The following is a 24961-nucleotide window of genomic DNA, read 5'->3' on the forward strand; positions in this document are numbered from 1 at the left end:
CAGTTTAAAAACAAAAGCTAAGTTAAGAAGTACAACAAGGTGCGAAACGGACAGAAAATTAGGATACACTGAAAAAACATCTGCTAAAACTTGTGACACTAATGGCGAATTCCATTGGGCGAAGAGGAGCAGGGTGCCGCGCAGTGCGGAGTCAGGTGGCAGCGCACTGAGAGCAGGGACACTCGACCCGCCACTGGAATACGGCGTGCATTCTGAGAGCAGGTGGGAGGGCGACGTGTGAGGAGAAATGTACCATGTGAAGCAATTGACGTCCCACGATTCTCCGAAGGAGAGTGGCAAAACACGCGTGATCGTCTTGTGATCTACCTGCTAAGGCCGCTGGACGCCTGGACTGAGGGGACCACCCACTGCAGAGCGGAGGAGCTACCTACGCTCGCGTGCTCTTTCCATTAAAGTTTATTCTCTCTCTCTCTCTTGTGATCTGTCGGGCGTAACGCTGTCACCGTTTGCGGCCACGTACTACATACTTTTGTGCAGCGCCGACGCATCCCACAACGTTTCCGCCTGCGAAGATCATCTGAAACTGCAACTTGAATCTGAAGTTGAGCTCCAGCAGCTTTCGCTGCTGTCACCGTCGAGCATCTCGAGCACTTCAGCAAGGCGAAGACACTTTGCTGCCGCTGTCCCCCGCGCATCCGACGAGAATCTAGGCGGACTAGAAATGCCAGGATCTGTCGCTAAATCGCTGCCAAGCTCGCTCGTATCACCGACGTCAAAATCAGCGGTGTCAAAACACCAACTACGCTTGGCTGCCGCCATTGCCACGCGCGCCAGCTGAAGCAAAATAAAAAGAAATGAGCAGGATATGGGACGGTTTGTCATGTGACTTCCTTCGTACTCCGCTTTGCAGGCGAGAGCAGTCCGGACTGCTCCCGACTGCTCTTGTTCAACCACTGAAACACGTCGCCTCTGGAACAAGCACTTTCAGCGTGCGTTTGAGTGCTCCTGTTCTCCCAATGGAATTCGTCATAAGGTTTCCTAGGTGAAGTAATGTGAAGGTCATATTCTGCTATATAGTTCAAGACAGAGGGCAGCATAAATCTTGGCAGTTGAGATCTGTAGTTTGCAGAAGACCACCTAGTTTTCTTTTTACATTTCGCTTTTTTTTTTCTTTAGCGGTCGCCACCTGGAGCCCCGCAAGGTGAATTGGTAGAAAGTTGATAAATGTTTTGCAATAGGGAGCAGTGTTTGGGGGTGGAACTCCTGTGCCATTTTGATCCAAATGCAAATTCCTGTGCCTAACTGCGCCAAACACAGAAAATTGACCGAAATTTCGCCATGCTGTGCTTAAACGGCTTCGGCGTGTGTGTGGTGGAACTCCTGTGCCATTTTGATCCAAATGCAAATTCCTGTGCCAAACTGCACCAAACACAGAAAATTGACCGAAATTTCGCCATGCTGTGCTTAAACGGCTTCGGCGTGTGTGCTCTGACAGTGGCCACAAACAGCGAGTGGATTCAACGCTCGATTTTTCGGTGCTTCCGACCAGTAACCGGCACACGCGCGGCCGCTTTTGGCTGTTGCTGCTGTTGTCGGAATGGCTAGGGTGGCTGTATTTAGAGCTTACTACTATACGGTTGAGTGGGCTGAGGGAGCTGCGAGCGAACGCTGCAGGCATCAGCTGCTCCAAAACGCAATTTCACTTTCTCCAAAAATTGCACCAAAATGGCATTGGGCAGTCCCACCCCCGAGTGTTCAGAAGCCCTTGGATGCTTATAACACGTAAATGCAGTGGTGGGAATGCTGCTACATCCATGCTACAAATGAGACAAACTGTTCCTTAGCTGCTCTAGGACGAGCCAGGTGGCAGTCGCCACCACTTCATGCAAAGAGAATGCCTTCGCATATCCTGCCATTCGTAAAGCCAAATGACCTAAAGGGCCACTGAGCTAATCCAATCCAGTGCGCGCTCGTGCATGTTCGCTGTCCACCTTTAGTAAACTATGCACCATATTCGCAGGTAGTGCATAGTTTAGGGCTGAAGTTCTGTCAGGATGAGTAGTGGGCGCTTGGCCCATTCCACATTGTTGGTCTGTCTCACATTCATACTTGTGCCGGCGGCGTGGCCTCGGTCGGAGAGGTGTTCCATAACCGAAGTGCGTGTTCGGCATGGTGGCTGTGTGTCCTGCCACTCGGCAAACTGAAACTTGACCTCTTGCATATTATTAGCTGCTTTGCTATGTCGCATTTATGCTCGTGATGCAGTGGATTTGTAGCTTGGCGTTTTTACTAGCAAGACGGCTTTAGGTCTAAAATAAAATTGCTCGTGTGGCCATCATCCTACATACCTACGTGACTGTATTGTCATCAGTTTGTTGTGCCATTGTGGGGCTTGCTTTACTGCAGGAAACGCACGGTATTTTCTTTTTAGAGCAAGCAGGTTTACTCAGTTTGGCCACATTATGTTTGTAATTTGTTCATGAGTGATCACTTACACGAATTATCTTCCTCGAGAGTATTCTCAGTGACGTGTACCACTACTCTGGAACCGTTTTTGACGTGCAAGAATAGTGTCTGGCCAATAACCTTTCTAGATCATCATTGTTGACTGCTACAAAATCTCCTCCAAAGTGCTCTTGGTTATTCCCACCACTGTAAATGTTGGGTACCCTTACTGATACAGGGACTGTTCAAAAGACGGCTGTAAAAAAGTCATTGCATCACTGTAATGCATGCATTTTTACGTTTTCATCTTTCACTTAGTTCCTGCTTGTGTGCGAAAGGGGGGTGGGGGGTTATTGGATAAAGGGACTGAGCCTGGTAAGTGGAGCAACAGTCAGATGGGCAGGTGCGTGAGAACAGACTACAAAAAGGAAATTGGCTCTTATATGTTCAGAACCAGCTCCCGCATGTACAAGCATTACACTTTCCAAGTGTAGATTCTGTCCTTCTATTGTTGGCACTTTTTTGACATCCATTCAAGCTGTTAAGACAGTCACCATATCTCATACTTCTTATTGGTGGAAGTTTGAACACAGTAGCCGCCAACTTACTGCCACGTGTCGACGCTGCCGTGCGGCAAGCAGTGATGCGCTGGCCACACTTATCCTCATTTTGTCGGTGCAGGAGTCATGTGACGGGGGTTAAAATCTCGCAGTCTCGATGCCACTTGTGCATGCAATGAACTCGCCTTTCAATCCAATGAGATCCTACCGAATTATTTCTTCCCCCAATCTTTATCTCTGCAATTTAGATAGGAAAAGGTACCACCAAACGCTCTAAATCCATCGTCGAAGCGAAAGCACACGATCACTGACTTGGAGCAGCAGAGAAACTTGGGAATGAATTCTCAGTCACTTTAGGAGAGATTTCTTTCAGTGTGCACCGCTGATTGAGCAAAACCGCGCGAATCATACAATGTGTCATGCACTACGTCACCCAAAAGCGATAGTATCGCTGAAAGGGATCAACCAAGAATTTGCCCATGGCTGTATTGCGGGGAAAACTGTCAACAGCAGGCGGCAGGGCGCCGTGTCGATAGCGTGTTCGTAGCCTTGTATATTCCTGTCAACCTGCTTCACTTGGTTCTTTCTTGCTAGCTCCTCGTAATGCTGCAACCAACAGCCTATAGAAACGGGTGACAATAAACATGCAGCCATGACTTGCGAACTTTATACCAGACAGCCGCTCAGTGTTGGTACTGGCAGTCTATCCCATTTGGTGAGAAATTGAAGATTACAACAGCATTTCAGTTTGCAATTTGAAAATTGTTCGTCGAGTACCTGCCGATTGGAACAAGCCAATTTCCACTGTTTTGCATTTGTCATCACATGAAATCACTTCCCAGTCCAGTGACTCCCGATAGGTTCTGTAATGTGATTTTGTTGTTCATTCTAAATGAAAAAGGGTAGACTAAACGAAATCCGTATTTTTTCGTTACACCTGTAGTTTTGTATAGGATTAGTAGTCGTGTGGATGGTACATTAGCAACATATTTAAGTGTCCTTTTTTGTAGGTATTGTAGAAATTAGATTTCCTTTTGTTGCAGTCCTCCAGGCAGGTGTGCATAAATTTAGGTGGAAAACAAATAGGGCTTGGTAAACTTAGTTTGTTTCTGTGAGTGAAAAATGTTTGCACTGTGATAATGCACAGGCAGTTGATGGCTGTGACTTCACCACTGTCTTAACAATGTAAGACCAAGTCATATTTATTGAGAAAGTAACATTGAGGACTTTATGATGCTGCACCACGTAAATGGTAGCACTATCAATCATTTTCTGCTGATGCCAGCTACCTTCATTCTCAGTTTATATTAATTGGGTTTAGATTTTTTGCAGAACTGCAGCGTACATAATCCTAGCACTCAGAGGCTGAATAAATGATGCAGTGAAGACTAGATAAGTGACCATGAAAGTAAAGATTGCACATGCTTCGGGTGTAATTTATGCTGTTTTCGCTGCATAAATTTGGTGTAATACCTTTTAGGCACAGCTGTCAGCTTGTGATCTATGTTGACCACATGCCACACTTTTGTGTTTATAAATGCCCATACTTAGTCAGGTGCCTTTAGTTTGGAAAATTTAAGCCTTTGTTACCGTACAAGCATCTCCTTGTCCACCTCCACTTTGGGTGATACTAGCTATTAAAGTTGACATAACAAGGTCAAACCAAGGTGAATGCATTGTTCAGCTTCTTCTGTAGCACCCACTATAATAATCACAGTGGGAACCCATTTTATAGATGGCAGTTAATACACGTCGTCAAGAGTCCAGGGGATGGAAGCAGTGTTTTTTAGGTAGTTTTACGAAAGGCTTGTATCTTAACGAGTCTGCAAATTTCAAACTGTAGTGTAGACCCACCCTACCCGGATTCAAATTTTTGTCAGTGGTTAGTGGACACATTAAGTCTGCATTAGTTCCTGTTTAATATTTGACCAGGAGATGCGAAATCTAAAGCTCACAAATTCAAATGTTCGCAGTGTGACGCACGTAACAGGGCAGGATCTGAATTTGCTTTCGGGGATTGTCCTGCACCTTGTGGAATTCGTCTGTTGAGGAATAACGAAATAGCATACCTGCCAACTCTCTCGAATTTTCCGTAAAGTTTACGAATTTGGACTAGTTCTATGATATTACGAATGTTGCGTCATGTTGTCCGAAAATAAATTCTGTTTGTTAAATAAGTTTTAAACATGTTGATGGATGAGATGGCACAAGACTTCAACAACAAAAAAAAAAGCATGCAAAAAAGAATTATGTGATACTTGAGCCGCCTTCTTCAGGCAGGGCCAGATGCCTTATAAGATACCTGGTTTGGTTTCTTCTGTATAGTTCCTGAAGCAACAAAATCAGCAACAGCAAAGTCACTAAAAAGCTCGGTGCAAGCTAAATACAATGTGTTACTTGTCAGTCTCTGCTGTTATAAGTTTTCTGCTGCATGTGCGCTGCGTCTTAAGTTAGACTGAAGTTAGATCAATAATAAATCACGTACACATGCCAGGAAAGGTGTGTACTCAGGACAGAGCTCTTAAGAATGCCTGCCATATTCCACCCTCCTCCCGCACCCGGGGTTAAGAATTTTAAATCTCGCAAGTTGGCAGGTGTGGAATAGCCGGCATTACTTCTCATCCCCTTTAGTAACGAAATATACCAATTTTATGTAAAGGTGCTGGAGTTTCCACTGAAAGAAACTTAAGGTGGTAGGAGGATGTTTTGTGCATTTTCTGTGAGTCTTGATAATTGCGTGGCAGTTAAATATTGAGCTAATCTGCTGTCATTCATGGTGTTTTTTCATACACAAGATTTAATGACCAGCTCAAAGCTTGTGAACTAGTTATTTATTGGCTCCAAGTATTGCAATAAAGGAAAAAAAAAACAATTCTTTCGCCATTGCTAACGGAATGCAGCAGGTCAAGCCTCACTTCAAACACGGTAGTGCTTCGGCAAAAAGTTCCTGCATACTAATAGGCAGTGAGCGGAAGCTAGTTAAGGCCACTTTGGGTATGCAGCGGGTTCACTTCACCCGCAGCTTAAGGTCCGAGGTTTTCTTCTTGCCGTTAGTGGACAGAACCAGTGAAAACGTCGCGTACACGTGTGTACGCCGTGACTGAAGGAGATATGAGCAGTGCAAAGATGTGTTTTCCTAGCCGTGGGGGTATGTCAGAAGTGTGTGTTGGCCTGATTAAGGGGGCCTGTGGAGTACACAGGGGCTTCGTCATAATGTGTGGCATTTAGGACTAAGCCTCGCAGGAATATTCTGTCTTGACTACAGGGAGTTTTAACGGGCTTTCTCTTCGTCAGCTTGCGAGTCCTTTCTTGTGATGTTTGAGAGGCATGTCCCTTGATAATGCTTGCCCTGGTAGGTCTTGTGCCACTTGTTAGTAGTTCTGGTGACACATTTGGCGTGTTGCTGAACCACTGTGGCACACTCACTCTGAACACAGGAAGTTAGTTACATACGCGAAAGATTTCTGTCAGAACCAGTAGGTCATTTGTCATTCAGTGTTCTTTGGTCTTTTTTTCCTCTAATGTTCCATTAACTAATTGACAGATAATTTTTCTACGGTCTCTTTAGCTTTCTTTCTCAATCTCTAGACCTTAAATTGCATTTTTCCTTCTCTTGTGTTTCGTCTGCAGACTTTCTATCCTTTGTATCATCACTGCTGTTGGATGTCCACGTGAAAGCATGAAGGCTCCATTGGCCTTGTGGGTTTTCTCCACACATATCTTTTGGTGATAGGAATTACATGCTGCTGATTGTGAAACAGGCTGCAAAGAGAATTGTTTCATATTAGTTGCAGCCACTCTTCCTTTTACCTGCAAGGCCTGCAGAAAGTTGAGTATTCAGTGTTGACATTGTGTCCATATCACCTGGAACGCTGATCTGGATTGCAGCTGTCAGTTTGGTTTATCCTTCGTTATCCTAGGGTTGTGTGTGCTCACTGCAGGTTCCCTCTAGCCGTTGATAACTGTTTTTCAAAGGGTTTTTTGCACACCTTTTGCCTTAGTGAACATTTTATAAGCAGAAATATACAATAGCATTTGTGGGCACCCTATTCACATATGTCTTGTTTGTATTTCTCATTTCTCTTGTGTAGACATTGGTATGTGCTTTCCGATTACTTTTGTAACAAGTGCATTACATGCTGGTGTTTCTATGATCAACAGATTGCGAGATGCGGAACTGATAGCAGAACCAGAGCGTGGATTTTTCTAACGACTGTGCACAACTTTATTAACCGTAGCCAACATCAAGATACTGGCAGTTTAAACGGACGTGGTGTACAGCTCATGTAAGTGGGAATTGATTCCAAGCATATGCATAAGGGCAAGTTTTTAAATGATTCATTCGTGACGGCGCTTCTCTTCAGTGGTATCATTCGTCATCACGTTGCTGTCAACTTTAAATTGAACTTTAGTTTTTCTGGTTTTGTAATTGCTTGAAATCTGTGTAGACTTGTATTCCTTTGAACTTTCTTTAGAGCTGTACTGTGAGCTTCCTTTTGTTATACTATACTAAAGCAGTTGTAACACACACATACGCAGAGAGGAAGAGGAAGACTAATGCAGCAGCAAGTTTTAGAACTTCCATGCTCGTTTATTACATTTATTTTTAAAGCTAGTTTATGCTACAGATTTTGTGTTTTCACCAATGTTTCATTCAACTTACTTATTTTTACGAAAAAACCTTGTTAGATGCCACATTTCACTGGTGCACTAATGTCCTTGCCTTCTTTATGCCAATTTTAACTGCAATAGGCTTGCTTTCTTTGGTGTAAATGTTTCTTTTTAATCGTGTCACATGGAAAATGCACCACTACAACATCCGTCCAGTTAGATCATTCTGGATAACAAAGCCAGCTTTTTGCAAGCTGTCGCGGAATTGTTTTTACTGCACTTTTAAAATGTTCGAACCTGAACAGAAGGTCAAGCATTTTTGTTAGACTTGATAAATGCATGTTGGAGTTGTTGAAACTAGGAGGAACAAAGACGCACCCTCTCCCTCTTTTATTATTTTTCCCCCTCTGTTGAGACGACGTGGTTATTGATACGCAGTCTGTCGATGTGTGTTTATCTGTTTATTACGGCGTCCTTTCCGTTTCCTTGCAACATTTCGGTCGAAAAGGAAGCAAGTAGAGCGAAATCGTAAATAATTTGCTAAAGCCGCCGTAGTATAGTTAAACCTAGCGCCTTAACCCGTCCCGAAAACTTGGTGGACAAGCGTTTCGTCATAAAAAAGGTGGTTACAAAGTAAAGGCCTCCGAGATTGTCGGAAAACCTGCTCGCCGTTCGTCGAGGCCGCCGTCGCACCGGTTTCGTTTCTTGCCTTCCGCACAGATGGCGCGACGGGTGTCGCAAGCGGCTCGGCGCATGTCCGCTTCCTTTTCCTCCTTTGCGACGCCAGCTAACGGTCGCAGCGTGTTGCTTTATATATACAGGGTGTTTTAGCGAACACTTTCAAAAATTCTTAAAGGTTGCCTGTGACAGATAGCACAATTCTAGTTCATGAGCTGGTCTACTTGAAGAGGCGGACATTACTTCCACAATTGAAATGCATAATCGATGAATTAACAGAAAATCACTAATTATGTTTTAACTAATTACCTGATGGCCCATATTGCAATTTACAGATTGCAGCCTTGTAGTTCTCAAGGTGGACCCACTTAGAATTAATTCTCGGGATGACACCAGGTCCGAGATATTAATTCCCGAACTTTGCGGAGAAATGCATTGGCGTTCCAGTTAGGTTCGTAACAAAACGTCGCTTTATGCATTGAAGCACAAAATTAACTTGAACGCCAATGCACGACGCTGCGATAGTTGCATCTAATGTTGCACTTGCCTCCAGGCCCTTGTGTTCCGAGGGCTCTGGTGAGATATTAATGCTTCTTGTAAACTAGCTCCTTATGCTTACATGGCTCACCTCATGGTAAGAGTGCTTTTTCTGTTAGTGTAGGAAGGGTAATTTACTAATGCAGCTCAACAAATTTTTCTCTTTAACTCGTTAAATACTGGACAGGCAGAGATGAACGAGGTCCGCAAACAGCTGGTTCTTTGTCAGCCTCCGTTGTTTCCACTTTATTACGTCCTTACAGATAGCCTAGACAATCATTCGACCCAACACCTTAGTGAGGGACGGCATCCCACTGCGAACGTATGCATGTCGCACCTTGGCACTGATGAGCCGCCGCACGAGCGCCAACGAGAGAAACTCGTTTCCCTTGAAATGTTCGTTTTCTTTCTCTTTTGCTAAAGTCAGAATGTCGTTGCCAGTCTCCGTTCGTCCGCTGGCGTCATTACAGTGGGCAGCGCGACGGGATTTAGATTTCGAAGACTCTTCAACGAAAGCTTGCAGCCATTCGCGTTGGAGACAACCCGAGCTATACTCTTTTGTAAGGATGTTTAGGATTCTTAGCCACGGCCTGTCACCGCTTGGAAACGCCGTTTGTTATGCAGTAAATCCTTGCCATTGCAGCGGCCGCAAGGCAGGTGCTTTTCTGTATTACTGTACCGATGTTACGAAAACTCTGCAGGACCTAAGACTAAGCGCGTGAACTTCCCGTGTCGTGCTCGTCTGCGCGAGGAGTTCTACCGCTCTACCGTTCTAAGCTCTACCGCATCAGTAGTGCGTTCATAGGCTGCCTTACACCTGCTCCTTTTTGCCGTTTACGGAAAGTTTTTACCGTACGATGATGTAGCATAGCTAAAGCTATCAAATGACAGCTGTGCTTGCTAGTCGCGTGTTAACGCCTCCCGAGACACCCGAGGAACAGCTGAACCGACGGGTGAGAAAAAGTGACCCTGGCAGGGTTGTGCGCCCAGCTTCGATGACGATTTTATTCGTGGCAGGTGCCATCTTCGGTGGATATTTCGCGGGCGATAAGGGAGCGCACCTTATTCCGGACCACTTCTTATCGGTGCTACAAGGTCCGTCTTTTATCGTTGCCCTTCCGTAATTCGGCCCCCATTGTCATCGCTGCTGCTCGTCTCGCTCGATTACAGCACCATCGTCGCAGGCCTTATTCTCCCCGTACTTTTGAGGGAAAGCGATTGCGCGGGGTGCCTCTGCGACTACGCGATAAGGGAGTTTCTGTGATACGGTGGGCCAGAGCCCTCCTTTCAACCGCGTGTTCCCGCAGTGAGCTCGTGCGATAGCCGACTCTATCAGTAGCTCTCGTGTTTTTCGCCGTCGGGCAGCTTCGATTTATCCGGTCGCGCTGTAGTCTCGTTAGAGAGCTTTAGGCCGAGTGTTTACGCTCCATCGTATCCTAGCAATTTTGCACGCAGCAGTTGGTGCAATTGAAGAGCCCCGTCTATTCCACGGGCCCAGCAATGCGTCCGAAGGCGCGGGGTCAGGCCATGCCGCGAGCAGGCGCCGCCTCGCCGGATGGACGGTGGTGTGTGCCCCCATCTTCGGAAACACGTGTCGCGTTTGCTCCGAGGTGCGGCAGCCTGTGCCGGCGCTTCCGTCGGCTCATTTCGGAGCCAAAGGGGGCGAAGTCGCCATTCGGGGTACTCGCCTCCGGGCGTTCGTCCGCTCCACAGCGTTCAGCTGCTGGCGCGGCCAGCTGATAAGGTCCGCTCCGTGGTCATTTAAATGCCTCTCTGCTCGGCCGGACCCGCGGGGAAACTGGTTCGCCCACTTGGTCGCTCGTTCCCTCTCCCCCTTCTTGGACAGCGACCCCCTCAGCCCGAATCGGGAGCAGCAGCAGCCGCCCGCCCCCCTTGCGGCGTCCCCCAGATCGGCCGGCCGGCTGCACCGTCCAGTTTCCTGCATCCGCGGGGCACACGGGGAAGGATAAAGACGCGCGTCTCGCTGGCGTCCGCGCGGCTGAAGCGCTGCGGACACGCTCGGTTATCGCCTCCAACAGCGCTTCCTGAATGCGGGGCGGGGAGTTATTTTAACCAGGCTCGCATATCCTCGCCGCGAATCAAGAGCGATTGGGCGCCTCGCGGAATTCCTCGCGGTGGTGGGACCCAGTATTCTTCGTCCGTGTACCTGTGGTTTTTCCAGCATGTCGCTCGTGTAGGTACATAGCGGGTCGCGCCTTCCGCGGCGCGGAAGGCGTCGCGGAAACGTTCGGACGTGACGCCGGCGCCCTCTGACGGCTGAAGCCAGTCTATAGTTTGTCCTTCTTCATTGAGAAAGCGTGCCTAATTAAGTAGGCAGCTCTGTGCGAGGCATTTCTTTTACGTACGAGGCTCTTTGTGGTAGGCCCCTGACTCGCCTGTTTTCGGATCTCCTGAAAAAAAAAAAAAAAAGGCGTGTCCAGTGCTTGGTTCGAACCAAGGTCGCCCGCCACAAAATCCCGATGCTGTATACAACGGGTCGGTGGGTCGATTTATCATACTAAATATGGCGCGTACTCGCTAGGGGGGGAATGGCCAAGGATCGGGCGTACTTATATGGGGTGTCATTTTGTCTTATCCTTGTCACTGAAAAGTTTTTTTTTCTTCTCAAAAGGAGATCGCGCGCATCTGCGAATATTAACTCCAACCGACAGCCGCGCGAAGCAGTGCAAAACACGTAGCTGACAATATTGCGCCAGCGATTTCGTCACTGCTTCACATTGGGCAAAACTGATTTGCATTTGCGCTTGTATATTGGGGTGGAAGGAAATATGAAATAATCGAACGAGGAAGCATGGATAGTGGCAGTCGGGCCTCGTTCATCTAATGCGCGGTATATCGCGGTGTGTGAAGGCATCCAGCAGCGAGCCCCGCTATGTCGCGGTCCAGTAGAAATCGCAATTCGAACAATGTCAAAGTCGCACTTGTTTGGTTCAATCCGAGACAGTCCTGCAAAATCCGGTTCGGTCGGTTATACGCTAGCATTATGCTGTCAACGCTGCTGCATTGTCTATCCAAAGGTAATCGTTATACTAGAGTGCAAGGGCGCAGACGGTGCGCAGCGTCTGTCGAGTGCCAAGCAGCGTCGCACTTGTTTCTCTCGTCTGCAGCAGATGTGTTTTGCAAGGAAAGTACGATCAAAAGCTGTTGTCACATTTTCCACGCTCTAAAGAACGCGAGTCACGTAAAAGGTCCTGCGGCGCATGCGCGGGTCTGTAGGGCGGATGCAGGCTGTGCGGAAACCGGCTGTTCGCGCCTGCGTTTGTCACCCCCAAAGAGCTACTTCCTTTTGTGTTAGGCGCCCGACGTTAACAGCGGGCGCATTTTGCGTAATTGCGAATGACAAAACGCACCGAGCAATGCAACCGGGTACTACGTTGAGGTACTGTTTGCGCTGTCTTGTGAGTTATGGTTTAACTAGAGCACGCAGAACTGTTATTGCAATGGTGGTGGTGTAAGCTGCGGGCTTGGAAGCGCACTTGGCTACACATTAGTGCAAGTAGGCCGCTGCCTTGCGCCTGCTGCATTTTGGCATTTGGCCGAATGGGAAGACCAGTTATTATGCGTAATGACGCGAACAAAAAGTAACGGACTCCCCGAGAAAAAAAATTTTAACGCGGTTGGTCATCATTACACAGGAACAGTCACCCTTCATTCTAGTTAAATGCGTTGGCACCGGTCTGAAGAACATCCTCAACTTGACGGCGTGTACGCATGTTGATGCAATAATGGAGGTCAAAACGAGATCACATCGATGGCAGTAGAGGGTTTCTAACACGTCCGTAAACGTACAATCTACGAAATACTATAGACCTGGGCGTCAACACGTGTGGCGCCATCTGTCGACATTGAATTCAACCACAGCGCATACTGTTTTGCGTTGCCAGGCTATGTGCATCTTCGCTATTGGCGTAAAGGCTTCGGCAGCGACTTCATCATCATTGTATAGTGGCTGTTTCGTTTTCCTTCGACAAAAAAAAATAAATAAAAAGAAAGCAAAAAAAATTATTCCTGATGCTTTGTGGTTGAGCAATCGTCACTCGATGGCGATGTCAGCAGGGGCCTTCGATTCAATACTCAGAAAGTCACAGTGGTCCAGTTAGTCGGGAATTTTGCGGAGGGCACTGTTATACGATTGGAGGAAAAAAAAAAAACCCTACAAATTGCCTCATCAGTCAAGTACATTGGCATTAACTTGTGCTGCGGTGAGGACCTGTACAAGCTGTCGAAGAGAAACTTGGACGAAGTACTCTTAGAGTCCAGTGCATATTGCTACGCAAAACCCTATGGGGCTGTAACCGCCTCGTAATGATCACACACCTGTTGAAAATAGTGCACGTTCTGACATTTGTAAATGCGGTGCCTCTCGGCGAAAGGCCGCGATGTGCTTGAGAGGCGACAACGAGGAGTCCGCCAAATCGCGGTCAGATCCCATGGAACTGTGGCCAAGGAAGCAGTCCAAGTCGATTTAGATTGGTCTAGCTTTGCTGTTCGGGAGTGCCTGAAGCAAGCTGGCCTTCTGCAACCGCTTGTCACATAGTATTCATCGCGACAGGTGTGCGAAGAGAGAATATTCGACTACTTTTCGGCAGCCTGTGATCGCACGCAGTGGACTCGGCGTGTGCACCACTTGGGGCAAAAATACGGCCTCGCACGAGACCCCATACTGGCGGAATCGGTCGGAGCCTACGCCAAGGCGATGCAACAAAGTGTCCGGGACGCGACGGGGCAATAAGCATTGGCCCATGAAGAGACTCTGTCCCTCTACCGCCAACACAAGAGCTCCATCAAGACCGACCGCCCTGCTTTTCGAGGCTATAGCAGGGGCGCTGCGAACTCTGACGCGGCAGCGTGTGCAGTGCCCCGCTCTTGTGGGAACTCGGACGAAACAATCGAACATCTTGTGCTCCAATGTGACGAGCTTGGCGGGTGTGGTTCTGAGACAGGGCTACCAGTTGCGTTCGGCTTTGAAGACTCTGGGTGATGTGCAGGATACGGCAGCGTCCAAAACTTCGCGACGCCTTGAACAGTGTAGGGCGCAAACACTGCAGGCGGTTGCCAACAGCGTCAGTGAAGACCGGAGGTGAAGTGTCCTTGGCAATGTGTGTGTGCCTTGAGGGCGCGAACTGGGACGCTCCTCCTGGAACAGACCTTTGTAGTTTGTTTTATTTAGTGTGATTTCTCTTTTTCTTTCTTTTTCATTTCTGTTAATGCCCGACCGCCCGTTTCAAAGGTAAATGCGCCGCCGTGTCATCATCTTATAAGCCCCCTAAATGTCTTGTGATGCTGCCGTCTGTTTCTGGTGTTGAACCTGGCTAGAATTCTTTATTATGCGGCAAGCTAAAACTGTTACGTACTGCTAAACGTGGAAGTGCAAATACGCGTTTTATACAGCTTTTCGTGGTCATTCGCGTTTCAAGTCGGTGCCAGCACTACTTTGTCACTTTACGCGCATTGTAGCGTGTAAAGTGAGCTTGTGCCCAGTAGCGTTGACGGTCCTTCTCCCTGCCTCGCACTTTCTTCCACCTTCCGCTCGCCTGCTGCACGAGCCAAAGAGGACAGTCCGTTTGTGAGTGTTGGTTCAAAAGGGCCCGACGTGCAATTTGCGCGGCGTGTCCCCGCCGGTCTAGGGAGCCTACCGCTTATGTGGGCTCCTACGTTGGTCGGTTGCGCGCCTGTCAGTCTTGTCAACTCCGCAAGACGGTCCGCGCAGTCGGAGGGCAGGCAGTTTTCGCTTTCCACTTCTTCCTCCTGTCAGCCAAGTTCTCGCAGACAAGTTGTGCATGGCGCCTTGTTAGCCGCAGTGAGCAGTGGAAAAGAAATGCGTTTCGTTTTCATCGCGCTTGCTTTGTTTCTTTTTAGTCCTTTCCTCGTCGTGTTTCTCCACCTCTCTCTGTGTGTGTTCGTTTCCCGTGTGTCCTTGTGATGCCTCTTTTCACGTAATGCGAAGGTTGGCGCTGTTTCTCGCGCTTTCGTTGACGGTCGCCTCGCGCCAGCTGGGTTTGCCTCCTTCCGGCCGCGTGTGCGAGTTGGAAAGGAGGCGAGCGTGATTTAGAGCCGTTTCCCGGCGTGATCTGTGTGGCGGGAAGAATTATTAGACAGTTTTAGTTTAGCGTGGTTACCGGAATAGCGGGCGTACCGGAATAGCGGGATCGAAATGCGCATGCGCAGAACGCTAAACGACCCATACCGTTTACCGTGCGCACGCTATTTCTCAGAGTTAACGTTACCGTGTTAGCGTGTTTACGTAGTGTACGTAAAACATGGCGGCGGTCCCGGCCGCCCGCTTCGAACTGAATTTGGAGTTGCTGTTGAATAATTCACTTCGTTGGTAGGAAATGACTGCGTAAATCGCTTTCGCTTGCCTTAAGGCAGGATCGACAATATGTTTTTATGGATAATTTAGCGGAGTTTTCGAGATAGATTCTCGTTTCGAACGCGCCTAAGCCTAACGAAAAAAAAAATTCCTCCGAGTAGTTAGCGCCACCTATCGATAAAGTCGAGAGATAGGCGCGACGACGGCATATGGCCTCTGAGATGGGAGAATTTCGGAGGCTATGGTAGACAGCTTGTACTGCTTGTCTGTTAAGTTGCAGATGGACGGACATGTGAATTAAAAATACAACGCGCTCCTGGCTTCCATTGCGCTGCCTATCGCACTTTCCGGACGCACACACACATAGAATTAGGTGCCCTGTGTATGCGAAATTCAAAGCGTAATGGAATAGCGTCCCGCACGTAAACTACGCTATCACGCTATACTAAAACTCTCTTTCTGCAAATTTTGTTTGCGGAACGGTAACGCTATTTCCCGTAACCCCGCTATTACGCTAACGCTAAACTAAAACTGTCTATTCTCACTCGAGTCCTCTGCGCGGCCCACGCTTTGTGATAGGGCCGCCGGCTATGCGTGACCGCCGTTTCTGTAGCGTACGCGGCTCGCACCTAAGTGTGCATGCAACGGCGTTCCCTGTCCAGGTTCAGTGCGGGTCCGACCGGGCGACCTCCGCTTACACTGGGATGGGCACAGCTGGCTAGATGGCGAATAACATGCGTTTACCACTCTCATCTTGGCAGTTCTCGCCGTTACCCAGCTAAACGTGATCATCTCCGACGTACTCGGCGATAAAGCGCATGATTTACCATAGCAGTACGTGAAGCCGCGCGCGGAGAATATTTTTCGTGCAACTGCAGTTACGACTCTCCAGAGGCATTTTGGCATTCAAGGCAGCTTACCACTATCGTTGAAAAGAAAAAGGTGCTATCATTGCATTCTACCGGTACTAAGGTATCGTGAACAAGCTTGGAGGTCAACAAAAAGTTTGAGAAGTTGGCACGAAAAATGATAAGCGTAACTTAAACAGGAAGACAATGGTGCTGTTTCGAAAGCAAACAGCGCTAGCCGATATTGTAGTTGAGATTAAAGGAAGAAACCGGTGTTGAGTAAGCAATTTAAATACGTAAGGCAAATAGCCGGGAGTCTATTGAGGAGTTACATAATGGTTGCCAAGGGAAGGAAAGTGCATTCGAGAACGGCATAGTAAGAGGGTGTGGCGAAATTTGCAGGCGCGGGTTAGTATTAGCTGGCGCAAAATAGGGGTAATTGGAGATCGCCCAGAGAGGCTGCCTTACTGCAGTTGAAATAAAATTGAATGAGGATGGTGGACATTTATAGCGTGTTCTGTACTCTTGACTCCGGCGTGCGGGGGCAGTATTGCGGGAGAATAAGTTCTGTAGTTTTACGAGTGAGAAACATATTGCCACCCTGAACACATCGACCCTCGCCAATCACGGCCGCTACGTGTTCGAAAACTCAATCGCACACGTCCGAAGGTATTCCACTATCTCAGATCTTACCTCTTCAGACACCAGCACAGGGTTCCAACCGACATTTACGTAAGCTGGCCGACTTCCCATCTCCATTCCTCTATCCTATCGTATTACGGCGGACGCCTCATTGGCACTGTGACACGAACAACCCGGAAAGAGGTTGTGCCGTCGCATCCATAAAGTTGCACGTGGCTTATTTATGTCAGTTTTCTGTTGTGAACAAGATATCTGTGAAAAATGCTCAAAGAATACCTTTTCCTGGTCCTGGTTGCGGTATTCGTTAAAAGGCACATCTACCCTTTTCTCTAGTGGTGAATATTTTCATTTAACCGAAATGTCAACGCTCCTGTTCGTTTTTATGGTCGGCGGCGCCCTTGTTCTCGTTGTACTTATGTAGGTTGTAAGTGGTATGTATGTACATCGATATTTTCTACACATTGTTGAATAGCCCTCGTTTGGTCGAAGTAATCGGAGCACTCGGCCACACGGCATGCCGCGTATTCCGGAGCGTAGAGTACAAACGTCTAAAGCCTACAATCGGCAGTGCTTCCTTATCAAGGGCTTAATAAAGTACTTCCTGAAGGCGCGCGATTCTTTTGTCCATCGGTTACGCAACGCGCCCCTTAACGCCGGCGCGTCTGCCATTGTTCGGTTCTCGGTGCACAGCAAGTGAAATGGGAAGTGCCAGAGCAGCTGATTTTATTAGTCGAGAGAGGGGAGACGTGCGTTCTCCTTCCTGCTAGCCGTGCAGTTACGTACGAACGAGGTACAGCGTGCTCACAAGGAGACGCGAAAGTTTGTAGAAGAAAATTAGAGCGCGCGATTGCCGTTGGCGGAAGAGTCGCGGAACCCGTTGTGCGTACTGTCAGGAGGCCGTCTCTAATCCAGGAAGAAAATTGAGAAATTATCGCGGCCGCCTCACTTCGCGGCGGGATAGGAGGCCCTAAATTTGCGCCGAGATTAGAGGAATGGCGGCGACTGCAGTGGTGGCAACGAACCGTCGAGGTGATACAGTGAGAGCGAGACACGATGGCCGGCGAGGAGAGCGTACACTCGTGTCCGTGGAAAGCGAGAACCGCCGAGGGGAGAGAGGAGTGGAAATTTCCCCTACCTTTATAGCCGTACTATTTTGTTGTTTCAGCGATGTTTGTTACGTTTCGCGCACCTGCTGGTTCGCTCCTTTTCCCTGGCTTGCGCAAGCGGAGGCCCGTTTCCACCCTTTGTAGTGTTCAATTTTCTCGCCACCCCCTCCTCCCTTCCCCCTTTTTGCGGATTCTTTCTCGGCGTTCGTCGTCGATTCGAACAAGGGCGCTCGCAAGCCGCTCGCTTGGCTGGCCGACCGGCCGCGGCAGCGGATACGAAACTGCAAAGCGGCCAGCAGATAGCGGGGGCCGTCTCATAAGTATGCGCGACCGGCTCCACGGAGGAGAGCGCGTGCGCACCCTGCATTATTGGATCGGAAGACCTGACTCGCGCCGCTGTGCGCTACGTATTCGTCCGGGTTATTTGTATTCCCCGGCAATAATATAGACGTCGAGCGCCGAAGATACATGCCGGGACGCATAAAACAGTTCAGATATCCCCGTGTTTCGCGGCGGATTCAGGAATCATCGGCTCGACTTTTGTGGAAGGACGAAACTCTCGGCGCGCTGTGAGGTCTGGGGATTTGCGACGAAGCCAAACGCGATCCCTGGCGTCCGACTGAGTTGCCGACGTGTTTTTCCATTCTGGTGCGGCCTTGAGTCCAGGCACTGCCGTGGCGTTCGGTACTGTTGGAAATGCGGGGCGGCGCGTCGGGGCATGACGTGTCCCGTCTGCTCCGGTTGTACTTCCAGGATGCGTTCTATCGAGAACGAGCGATCTTCATCCTACGGTGTCTGCTGTCCCTATAATCGTTGGCTGCGTAATGACGCCGCGTTCGCGAAGAGCGTTATACTTGGCGAATCGAACAAACCGTGTCCAACTGCCGTGATGCGACCCGCGCTGACTCCGAGGCTTCCTTATTATGCCTGCCGCTCCACGGACGTGTCGTGGTGCTGCTTGTAAAGACCCGCAATTACGTTGCGGAAAATGGGTCCTGCAGGTCGCGTTCTATATGCGTACGATGCTTTTGGCGAGCGAAGGAATCGCACTTGATAATCTCGTCTATGCAAGGAAGTTCTCTCTGCTGGATCCCGGCACACCTGCTTGCTCCGCTCCCTCCCTCGGATAGCCTGGCCTCACGCCGTTGTCGTAATGCTGTCTTCCTGCATTACGAACGGTGTTGGTTATAGAAGGTGCCGTGTCGCTGTTCGACTTCCCCATCGCCCTCCAGCTGACGCGTCTAGCTCGATTGTACGCCCCACGAGGCTTATGTTCATCCTTCTCTCTCTCGCCGAACTGCGTTACTGCGTCGCGTTAACTCGACGCGCTGGATGTGTCCGCGATTTAAGTACGAGACGCTATGCCATAAAGCCGGCCTACATCGGGACTTCCGCTGGCTACGGTCTCATTGCGGCGCAAAGACGGCACACCAGCTACCGCTTTCTGCGTTGCCTTTTTCTTCGTTTCTCCGCAATGAATCGGCGGCTGTCGGCTCTATCTCGAGGCTGTCCCGACTAGAGCACTGCACGGGCTCGGGCTTACCCGAAAGCCCGGGCCCGGCCCGTGGGCCGGGCCGGGCCGGGTAGAAAAGTTTTTTCACGGGCTCGGGCCGGGCTCGGGCACGGCGTGTGCTTTTTGACCCGGGCCCGGGCCGGGCTCGGGTTTTTTGACGCGGGTCCGGGCCGGGCTCTGGCTTTCTGGTGGTGTGCATGTAACGTGCAGCGAGTTATTCTCCGGCGTCTCAACTCTGAAAAACATTATTTTTCGGTCTCGGGCCGGTTTCTAGTCGGGCTCCGGCCGGGCTCGGGCCTAAGGTAAAGGGGTGGCGGGCCGGGCCGGGCGGGTAACGTAGATTATTTCCGGGCCCTGGCTGGGCCCGGGTCTCGCCGTAAAAGTTTTGATCGGGCTCGGGCGGGCCGCCCAACGTAAAAACGGGCCCGGGCCGGGCCCGGGCTGAAAAAATCGGCCCGTGCAGTGCTCTAGTCCCGACACGCGCGATCCCATCCCCCTGCAAACCACGTGAAAGCCAACTTGGGAGCACGTATAGTAACCAACCGAGGCACCCACCGCGTACTTTTCGGTACGAGTGAAGAGTCGGAGACTGCTACGTGCGACCTCTCGGCGCTTGAAATTTGTGGGCAAAAAACGCGGAAACTACCGTACGCGTTCGGTGTGCGGCGGTCGCCCGCTCGCTCGGACATCGGCCTGACCGACCGGCGAACGGTCGACGGCGGATCGACCCTTCCTCTTCGGCGTCTTCCTTTCTTGTTTTTCTTTCGGCTGGCCCTATAGCTGCAGCACTGTACCAGCAGAAGAACGGACACACGGGGTGAGTTGAAGGCGCGGAGAGGGAGGAGTGGTGGCTGGTTCGTCTACTGGCAAGCTCTGTGATCGGGACTTCCTCGTGCGTGTAACTCTACGGCTACCCGCCGTCCTTCCGAGGCCGTCTGTGTTGGTGTGTGTCCCGCTTGCCTGGAATAGCAGGCTAATGGCGTAGGAAGTAGATCGGGCACCGTTTCTTCCTCTCGTCTTCGCTTTCGCTCCACTGGGGGGCGAGCCAGCATGTGTGAGAAGCGCGTTTTCCTTAGGGTTTGTGTACGGTGGCGCTGCGCTTTGTCTACAGCTTTAACTTTGTTTTGCCTGGTCTGCGTCGCTTTCGCTTTACCTCCTTTTTTCTTCTTTCTTTTTGGTAACCTATTGGTGACGTTGCTGCTACAGCCGCAGCAGCGCCGTGTGGTGGCTGGCCGTTCCGTCGTCTTCGGGAATCTGCACAATGGCGAAAAAAAGAAATGTGGGTTTGGGGGTTTTAGAAGTAGGCTGGCTGGAGCTCTTAGGAACCTCCCGCCTGCAGCTCACCCGCCTTTCTCACTGGTCGCTTCGGTAGAAACGGGGCTTTCTCAAGACATTAGCGCAAATCGACGTTGGCTTTGCTCGAGGGGCTGCCGCCGAAGCTTCTCTCTTTCTTGAGCTTTCGATTTGCGTTTTCTCGCGGGAACGGTCGCTTTGGGGCGTTTTTCTTTTCGCAGCGAAAACGACTCGATGGCTTCCGGCTCCGCCGCCGAAGCGGTGTTCGTTTGACGACGTTTTAGCTTGGTGTACGACGTTGGGAGGTCGCCGTACGGTGAGCGGGATTACTACGCATGGTAGTTGCCCTTGCAAATCGTCTAGCCCTTGTAGATTCCCGGGAATCGTTAATTTTACGCGGCTGAAGTGTGTGCACCGACTGGCAGCCGCAGTTGATGTAATTATGTTTGTTACGATAGTGTGCACCACAGATATCTTCTGTGTGCGCTGGTTTAATCAGTTATGGGAAAGAGTTTACAAAGGGGGGGGGGGGGTACGCTTATAAAGGGTACAGTGCTCTCACGTTGCTCTAATAAACGGCCATGACGGAAGCCGGGGTGTCGATGAACAACGATCACAAGCTTGGTCGCTGTCCTTTTCTATCCTACACCAACCTCACTGGCGTTAAGGCTGACGCAAAATAAAGAAATACAGTAAAGTGAAGCACGCCGCAGAATAATCTCGTGTTATGTGTGCACATTACGAACAAACCAAGACAGCATTAGGCACACACAGAACGGGAGTGGTGTCTGCTAACTGCCGTCTCGTACTGTTTGAGCTTACAGCGAAAGCGTACTCCGCACTTCCGCAGCAGTCGTGTCGGGAACACGCGTTCTGCATACGCCCGAAGGCCGCATCTGTTCGCTTTGCTATGTTCGCTATGACTGCTGCCACGTTTACTTTGTAGAGCTTAACATTACATATTTTAGTCTTTAATAGATTGAAGGCAAGTGCCGCGGGGGCTTGGATGGAGGGTAGCATTGACCTTTACAGTAGTAAGCTACACAACTTCAGGGCTGGTGGCAGTAGTACAGCGCCCTCGTGCACCTGACTTAAATCCAGGGTAAATATTTTTTGGCTATCGCTTGTGATGTATGCATGACATGTATTGAACCGATGTCCAAACGCCTGCACAACGAACGCACACACACGCGCGCACGCACGCACCGAGAAGGAAGGGAACCGAGATAAGCCGAGGAAGGGAACGCCAGTAAACACAGACACCAAGGACTACAGAGGGGAGATTACTTGTACTTACTAATTGAATTAAAGAAATGATAAAGTAATGGAAATGAAAGTAGATGAAAAACCCACTTGCTGCAGGTGTGGAACAATCCCACGTCTTCGCATTACGCGTTCGATGCTCTTACCAATTGAGTTACCAATATATTTATATATACAGGGTGTTTCAGCGAACACTTTCAAAAATTCCTAAAGGTTGCCTGTGGTAGATAGCACAATTTTCGTTCATGAGCTGGTCTACTCGAAGAGGCGGACATTACTTGCACAAGAAATTAAAATGCATAATTGAATAATTACCAATAATTCACTGAATAAGTTTTTAAGTAATTACCTGATGGCCCATATTGCAATTTACAAATTGTAGCCGTGGAGTTCGCAAGGCGCATCCACTTGGAACGAATTCTCGAGATGACACCAGTTTCGAGATATTAATTATCGAACTTTGCGGAGAAATGCATTGGCGTTCCAGTTAGTATCTTACAAAACGTCGCTTTATGCATTCAAGCACAAAATTAACTGGAACGCCAATGCATTTCTCCGCAAAGTTAGGGAGTTATCTTGAAACTGGTGCCATCCTGAGAATTAATTCCAAGTTGATCCGCCTTGCGAACTCCCCGGCTACAATTTATAAATTGCAATATGGGCCATCAGGTAGTTAGTTAAAAACCTAATTAGTAAATTATTGTTAATGATTCGCAAATGCTTTTCAATTTCTTGTGCAAGTAATGTCCGCCTCTTCGAGTAGACCAGCTCACTAACTAGAATTGGGCTATCTACCACAGGCAACCTTAAATAAATTTTGAAAGTGTTCGCTGAAACACCCTGTATATATATATAATACCTTGTCGCGATTTACAACGAGGTCCAAAAGTTGCCTGGCTAACACAGCTATAAGCACGACAAAAATGAAACCGCGTGTATGTTGGACAATGGAACAGAAGACAAAAGAGAACGGGCAACCGAGCTGTCAGGCATTATAAAAAAGGGAAATGTGGTAGATTGGCTCTTATTCTGTAGAAAAAATAAATAAAAAGGAAGATGTAGTCGGGATGGTTGGCAACCCTAAGTACGGCGTGTTGGACATTGTTTACACTTTGCGCAGCGAAATTGTGGGGCCGTATAGGTCGCCGACTGGGAAATCAGACCGCCGTCGCTGCCGTAATCCGGGGGTAATAATCTCCTCGACGTGCTGCTCCGCGGTTTTTTTTTTTTTTTTTTTTTTTTTTTTTTTCAATTGCGTTGGCGGTTAGCGCTGGCACTATAGAGAAAGACGGGGAGCGGTAGTCATGATGATGATGATAACGATGCTGCCATACTCAGCCTCGCGTTAGTGTCGCAAACGGTTTGTGGCACCGTGGGTCTCGTGCTCGAGTCGAGAAAGTCCGGGTATTTTTTTCTGAAATACGCCCAGTGCCGGACTTCGTGTCCGACAAACACTGGAGATGTCTCCAGTGGAAGTGAGCGCGTAACGTGAGCGGGATTCCAGTTCGAATTGGCCAGCAGCGTGCCAGATTGCGGCTCGGTACGTGCTTCAGGCGTCATTTGCTTGCTGTCTCTTCTCTCTCTCTCTCTCTCTCTCTTTTTTTTTTTCACCGTTGATGCATTCCTAGCGATGTGCTGCTCGTGCCGTGTCCCGGAATTCGCGTGCAGCGTTGAAGAGGATGCTTGCGTCAAATGTCTGAATGATCGAACATTTATTGACATTAACCACAGTGGAACGAGGAAATTATTCAGCACGTCTCCTAGTCTAGTTTGGAATCGTGGGTTTCTGGTAGAACTGGTGCTACTGTGCTGTGCGGTGACAGTGACCGATTGTGATTGTATATTTGTCTCTCGTCTTTCCTGTCACTTTACCTCCCCTCACTCCCCAGCGTAGGGTATAGCAATCCGGATCTTCCCCTCTGGTTAACCTCCCCGCGTTACCCCTTTCCTCTTTCTTCTCTTCTTGGGTTTCTGGTGCCTTTCCACTCTGCCAAGTACGAACGCACGCCGCGCAGCGTTATCGAGTGCTACACGTGCGGTCTCTTCTCCTGGGCTGTGACCTCGGTGCAGACAGCGGTCTGATCCGGACGCGTGTCCCGAGCAGCGCCGTTCGCTCGGTGGCGAGATACGTGGTTGCTTTTCTTCTCGTGAACGGACGCGCCCGGTCCGCTCTGCCTTCCGCGACGGAGGCCGGCCTCCGTATCCGTTTCCCGCAAGAAGAGAGCGCGGCATCTCGGCCGTTCCAATGCAGCGCTGCCCATCGCTTCTTCCTGGGACTCGAGCCTCTGCGCGGTCTTTTCCGACGCTGCAGGATTTCCCGCCCCGGCGATATCGGACGCTGCCGCGTTGTGTATAGATTGGGCGAAACAGAGAGCCGAAGCACTCGTATTGGCACATCCAGGTGTTCGGAAAGCTCGTCACGTGCCCGCCCCACGGCCTGTCTCCGTGTTTCCTACCGTTCGGTGGGGAAAAAATGCCTACTGCTTGCGAGCCAGGGGATGTGAACGCGGTAAGAAAGAAGAGATAAAAAGTGGAATTTTTTTGTGAAATGAACGGTTCGTGAAATCAATCGAGAGTTGCTGCGAGAATTCGCGACTGCCGGCGCCACCGTGTTGTTGCCATGACGATGGCACGAAGGTGGCGTCTGTGATTGGGGAGAGAGAGGAAAATTACGGGCAAGCGCTACCTGATCTGAGTGCTTCTTCCATCAAAATCACTATATATATATAGCCATACTCACGGGGGTATTGTTCGAAGAACGTCCGTGCACCACCCGAGAGCGCATCTTACTTGAAGTGTCGGGTGCTTGATTGAGTCCGGTAGCTATGTTGTGTTGTATGCATAAGCAAAAGCCGATTGTGCGTGCTTCTGCGAAGGAAAAGTAATCAATTTATCATACAAAGTTTATTTGCCATCGGGGTTGATGTTACAAAACACGGGGGGGGGGGGGGGGGGGTCGGAAACGGCGTGCGCGCCTTGGCAGGACTAACAATGTCCCGACTAATTGCTGTCCCATCTGGGCAGCGGTGCATGGATAATGTGTTGCGAGCATGATATGGCGGGGAGTCGGCCACTGAGGAGGTAGGTGCGCGTTTGCGAACGCGCGCGTGATCACCGCGAGATCAAGTGGTGTCGAGAGAGATCCAACGTTTCCTGCTTGCCTCATCCAA

The 24961-nt window shown here is 49.5% G+C and overlaps 1 protein-coding gene across 7 annotated transcripts in view; it reads left to right on the plus strand.

The window, feature by feature from the left end:
• Positions 1–24961, plus strand: part of LOC119445665 (A-kinase anchor protein 1, mitochondrial-like) — a 92541-nt gene that overhangs the window by 13131 nt on the left and 54449 nt on the right. For 3 of the 7 annotated variants that reach the window (XM_049663494.1, XM_037709942.2, XM_049663495.1), the window contains one exon: positions 7128–7252. The exons of the other annotated variants lie outside the window; for them this stretch is intronic. The gene's annotated coding sequence lies outside the window, so the exon portion shown is untranslated. The remainder of the gene's footprint in view (positions 1–7127; positions 7253–24961) is intronic. 7 annotated transcript variants of the gene reach the window in all.

This window comes from Dermacentor silvarum, chromosome 3 (assembly GCF_013339745.2).
Source record: "Dermacentor silvarum isolate Dsil-2018 chromosome 3, BIME_Dsil_1.4, whole genome shotgun sequence".
In the NCBI taxonomy this organism is placed as follows: domain Eukaryota; kingdom Metazoa; phylum Arthropoda; class Arachnida; order Ixodida; family Ixodidae; genus Dermacentor; species Dermacentor silvarum.